Genomic DNA, 5000 nt, shown 5'->3' with positions numbered 1-5000 from the left:
AGACCCACAGACCGAAGACCGAAACAACCGGGCCCCGAGACCCCCAAAAGGACGAGGGATACCGAAGGGATGCTACTTGTCGGCAAAATTCCCTTGACAGACCCTCCGTGCTGGTTGGGATCAGGGGTGCTTTTAAAAGGGGAAAAAAAAGGGAGGGGAGGGGGAGGGGGGGGAAAGGGGGGGAGGGAAGTGAAAGGGGGAAGGAGTGAAAGGGAGGGAAGGGTAAGGAGGAGGGGGAGGGGGAAGGGGAAAAGGGGGAAAAAAGGGAGGGGGGGGGGGCGAAAGGGGAAAGGGGGGGGGGGGGGGCGAGGGAGGGAAAGGGGGAAAAGGGGGAAGGGGAAGGGGTGAAAGGGAGGGGGGGGGGGGAAGGTTGAAAGGGAGGGAGGGAGGGGAAGGGTGAAAGGGAGGGAGGGGGAGGGGAAGGGGTGAAGGGGGGGGGGGGGTTTGGGGGAAGGGGTGAAGGGGGAAGAGGAGGGGGAAAGGGGTTTGAAAGGGAGGAAGAGGAGGGGGAAGGGGTGAAGGGAAGGGAGGAGGGGGGAAGGGTTGAAAGGGAGGGGGGGAGGGGAAGGTGAAGGGGGGGAGGGGGAGGGGGAAGGGGTGAAAGGGAGGGAGGGGTTAGGGGGGGGGTTAAAAGGGAGGGAGGGGGGGGAAGGGGGTTTAAAGGGGGAGGAGGAGGGGAAGGGTGAAAGGGAGGGGGGGGGGGGGGAAAAGGGGTGAAAGGGAGGAGGGGTGGGGAAAGGGGGTGAAAGGGAGGGAAGGGAGGGAGAAGGGGTGTGAAAGGAGGAGGAGGAGGGGGAAGGGGAAAAAGGGAAAGGGGAAGGGAAGGGGGAGGAGTGAAAAGGAGGGAAGGGGAGGGAAAAGGGGTTAAAGAGGGTCAGGCAGAGAAGGGAGGGATGGGGTGGGGGCGGGGAGAAAGGGGGGGAGGGTGAGAGAGATGGGGGGGGGGGTGAATGGAGGGTATTGAAAGGGAGAAGATGTAGGAGAGGAAAAGGGAGAGGAAGGGAAGACGGGGGGAGGGAGAAAGGAAATGGGGAATTGAGGGAAGGAAGAGAAAGGGAGGAAAAAGTAGATAGAAGAGAGAGAAAAAGAAGGCAATAAAAAATTTTAAAAAAAAAAAAAACCAAACAACTCAACAAACAAACTAAAAAATTTAAAGGATAAAAAAAAGAGAAGACAAAACCAACAATCAAACAAAAACAGCCAAACCAAACAAACAAACAAACAAACAAACAAGTGAACAAGTAAACAAATACAGGCATAAAAAGAGATTGAGAAGAGAGAAACAAAAAACAGCAATTTCCCAAAAAAACAAACAAAAAAAAAAAATAAAAAAAAGGCATGGGGGGGAAAGAGGACGTTTCACAGTGATTCTTTAAAAAAAAAATTTTTTTTTTTTTTTTCCCCAATTAAAGGGGGGGGGGGGGGGGGTGGTGGGGGGGGTGGGGGTTGTGAGGGGGTGGGGTGAGGGGGTGGGGGTGGTGAGGGGGTGGGGTGGGTGGGTGGGAGGGGGTGGGGGTGGTGAGGGGGTGGGGGGGTGAGGGGGGTTTGGGGGGGTTTAGGGGGGGATCACTTCTAGGAAAAGGGAAAAGGAAGAAGGAAAAGGAGAGAAGATTGGAGGATGGAGGTAACAAGGCGGAGGAGAGAGAGAGAGAGGAGGAAGAAGGGGAATAGGGGGAGGAGGATGCAAGGAAGAGGAGGAGGGGAGGAGAAAGAAGGAGGGGAAAGGGAGGGGGGATTTACAAGGAGGAGGAGAGAGAGAAAGGAGAAAGAAGGAGGAATAGGAGGAGGAGGAGACAAAAGGGAAGGAGAGGGAGAGAGAAAAAGGAGAATGGGGAAATACAAAAAGAAGAGAAAGTAAATAAAAATTTTAAGAGGGCAAGGAGAGGAAGAAGAAAAAAAAAATTAAATTTACAAAAAAAAAAAAAGAATTTTAAATTTAAAAAATAAACCAAAAAAAGAATTTTTTTTTTTTAATTAAAAAAAAAAATTTTTTTTTAAAATTAAATACAATTTTTTAAAAATTTTATTTTAAAGGTACAAGAGGAGGAAGAGAGAGGGAGAAAGAAGGAGGGAATTGGAGGGGAGGATGAAAGGAGGAGGAAGAGAGAGAGGGGAGAAGAAGAGGAAAAGGGAGGAGGGGATAAAGGAGGGGAGAGAGGAGAGGAGAAAGAAGGGAGGAATGGGAGGAGGGGATAACAAGGGAGGAGACGAGAGAGAGGGAGGAGAAGAAAGAAGGAGGAAAGGAGGGGGGGAGGATGACAGGGAGGAGGGGGGAGAGAGCGGAGAAAGAAGGGGAATGGGGGGAAAGAGGATGACAAGGAGGGGAGAGAGGGGAGAAAAGGGAAGAAAGAAGGAGGAAGGGAGGAGGCGGATGAAAAGGAGGGGAGAGAGAGAGGAGAAAGAAGGAAGAATAGAAGGAGGAGGATGACAGGGAGGAGGAGAGAGAGCGGAGAAAGAAGGAGGAATGGGAGGAGGAGGATGACAAGGAGGAGGAGAGAGAGAGGAGAAAGAAGGAGGAATGGGAGGAGGAGGATGACAAGGAGGAGGAGAGAGAGAAAGGAGAAAGAAGGAGGAATAGGAGGAGGAGGATGACAAGGAGAAGGAGAGAGAGAGGAGAAAGAAGGAGGAATGGGAGGAGGAGGATGACAAGGAGGAGGAGAGAGAGAGAGAGGATAAAGAAGGAGGAATGGGAGGAGGAGGATGACAAGGAGGAGGAGAGAGAGAGGAGAAAGAAGGAGGAATAGGAGGAGGAGGATGACAAGGAGGAGGAGAGAGAGAGAGAGGATAAAGAAGGAGGAATGGGAGGAGGAGGATGACAAGGAGGAGGGGAGAGAGAGAAGAATGGGATAATGAGGATGACAAAGGAGAGGAGGAGGAGAGACAGGAGAAGAAGATGGAGGAATGGGAGGAGGCAAACGAAGAGGGGGAGGAAAAGGGAGAAAGAACGAAGAGGAATATGAGAAAAAAAAAAAAAAAAAAAAACAGAGGGGCGAGAAGAAAAAGAAAAAAAGAGAGAGAGAGATGAAGTAAAATAATAAGAAGGGGAAGAAATAGGGGAAGAGAGGGGAAAGCAGATGGGGGAATCAGGGTGGGGAAAAGGAATAAAAGGAGAAAAAAAAACTTTGGTCATTTGTGTGTCTGTTTGTCTGTCTCTTGGGTTGAACGCTGATGTCTTGGTTTGTGTGTGAGTTTGTCTGTCTTTCTGTCTGTCTGTGCCTTTTTGTCTGCCTGTCTTTCTGTGTACCTGTCTGTCTGCCTGTCTATCTGTCTGTCTGTCTGTCTGTCTGTCTATCTGTCTGTCTGTCTGTCTGTCTACCTATCTGTCTGCCTGTCTATCTGTCTGTCTGTCTGTCTGTCTGTCTGTCTGTCTGTCTATCTGTCTGTCTGTCTGGCTGTCTTTCTGTCTACCTGTCTGTCTGTCTGTCTGTCTGTCTGTCTACCTGTCTGTCTGGCTGTCTTTCTGTCTACCTGCCTGTCTGTCTCTCTGTCTGTCTACCTCTTTCTGTGTTTATCGAGTTCTCTTTTCTTGTTCCTGTATCTAGTCTCTCTTTATCTCTCTCTTCATCCCTCTTTTTCAGTTTACCCTTTCTACTTCCTCCATTTACAAAAATAACCGAAGGATGATAAAAAAAAAACAATAAGATAAAGGATAATAAAAGAAAAAAAAAATGAAAGCTTGCAAAATCACTGTGCAATTTTCGTCTTGCTCAGTTGCTTTTTTGAACTTTAAGATAAAGAAAAAAATAATTTGACAGTGTTCTTTGAATTCATCATCGTTTGAAATGACGATTACATTAAAAAAAAAATAATAATAAAAGAAAAGAAAAAAAAAGAGGAAATGAGATTGTTTTGGACTCTATTTCTTTCTTTCTTAAACTTCGTTAAATGAATATTCGTTTCTTTCCTAGGCATTTGATTACAATGCTATTGAAATTTATCGCTATATAAATAATATATGTATATATATATATATATATATATATATATATATATATATATATATATATATATATATATATATATATATATATAAACTGGAGAGAGAGAGAGAGAGATAGAAAGAAAGAGAAATAGAGAGAGAGAGAGAGAGAGAGAGAGAGAGAGAGAGAGAGAGAGAGAGAGAGAGAGAGAGAGAGAGAGAGAGAGAGACAGAGACAGAGAGAGACAGAGAGCATCAATACCGAATATAACCTCGATATAGAAAAAGAGATAAAAAAACAAACTCGCCTAAAATCACACGCCACGTACAAAAAATAAAAAAAGGACAAAAAAAAAATAAAAACAAATGTCATTCAGCCCTTTTGCAAAAGCCCAGATTAGATTGCCGTAAAGAGCCTAAAGATTACATGATTTTGCAGAGGTCAGGCAGGCAAGCAGGGGGAGGGGGAGAAAGAAGAAGCAGAGGAAAGCAGAAGCAAGCAGAGGCAAGCAGGGGGAGAGGGGAGAAAGTAGCAGAGGCAAGCAGAAGCAAGCAGAGGCAAGCAGGGCCAAGCAGGGGGAGGGGGAGAAAGAAGCAGAGGCAAGTAGAGGCAAGCAGAGCCAATCAGGGGGAGAGGGGAGAAAGAAGCAGAGGCAAGCAGAAGCAAGCAGAGGCAAGCAGGGCCAATCAGAGCCAAGCAGGAGGAGACAGAGAAAGATGAACATAATCAATCTCTTCGGATTTTTCCTCGATGTCGTTTGATATTGAAATCAGCTCCGATTAGACAACCCCCCCCCCCCTTTCCTCCCTCTCCTACCCCCCCACCCCACCCCACCCCCCTTCCCTCTACCCCCTCCCTTATATTCTGCTCCCTCTCCCCCCATTCCTCCCCCCCCCCCTTCCTCCCCTCCTCCAATACTGCTCCATGTCTTAATCCTTAAAGCGGATTGCAACTGTAACTGTAAGATTGCTTGATTGCATGTGTGTTGCAGAGGCACACAGACAGAGTGATAGATAGATAGGTAGATAGATAGGTAGATAGATAGATAGATAGATAGATAGAGAGAGAGAGAGAGAGAGA

Source organism: Penaeus chinensis, chromosome 3 (assembly GCF_019202785.1).
Source record: "Penaeus chinensis breed Huanghai No. 1 chromosome 3, ASM1920278v2, whole genome shotgun sequence".
NCBI classification, from domain to species: Eukaryota; Metazoa; Arthropoda; class Malacostraca; order Decapoda; family Penaeidae; genus Penaeus; species Penaeus chinensis.
The sequence above is the reverse complement of the archived record's forward strand: the minus strand, read 5'-3'. Positions refer to the sequence as shown.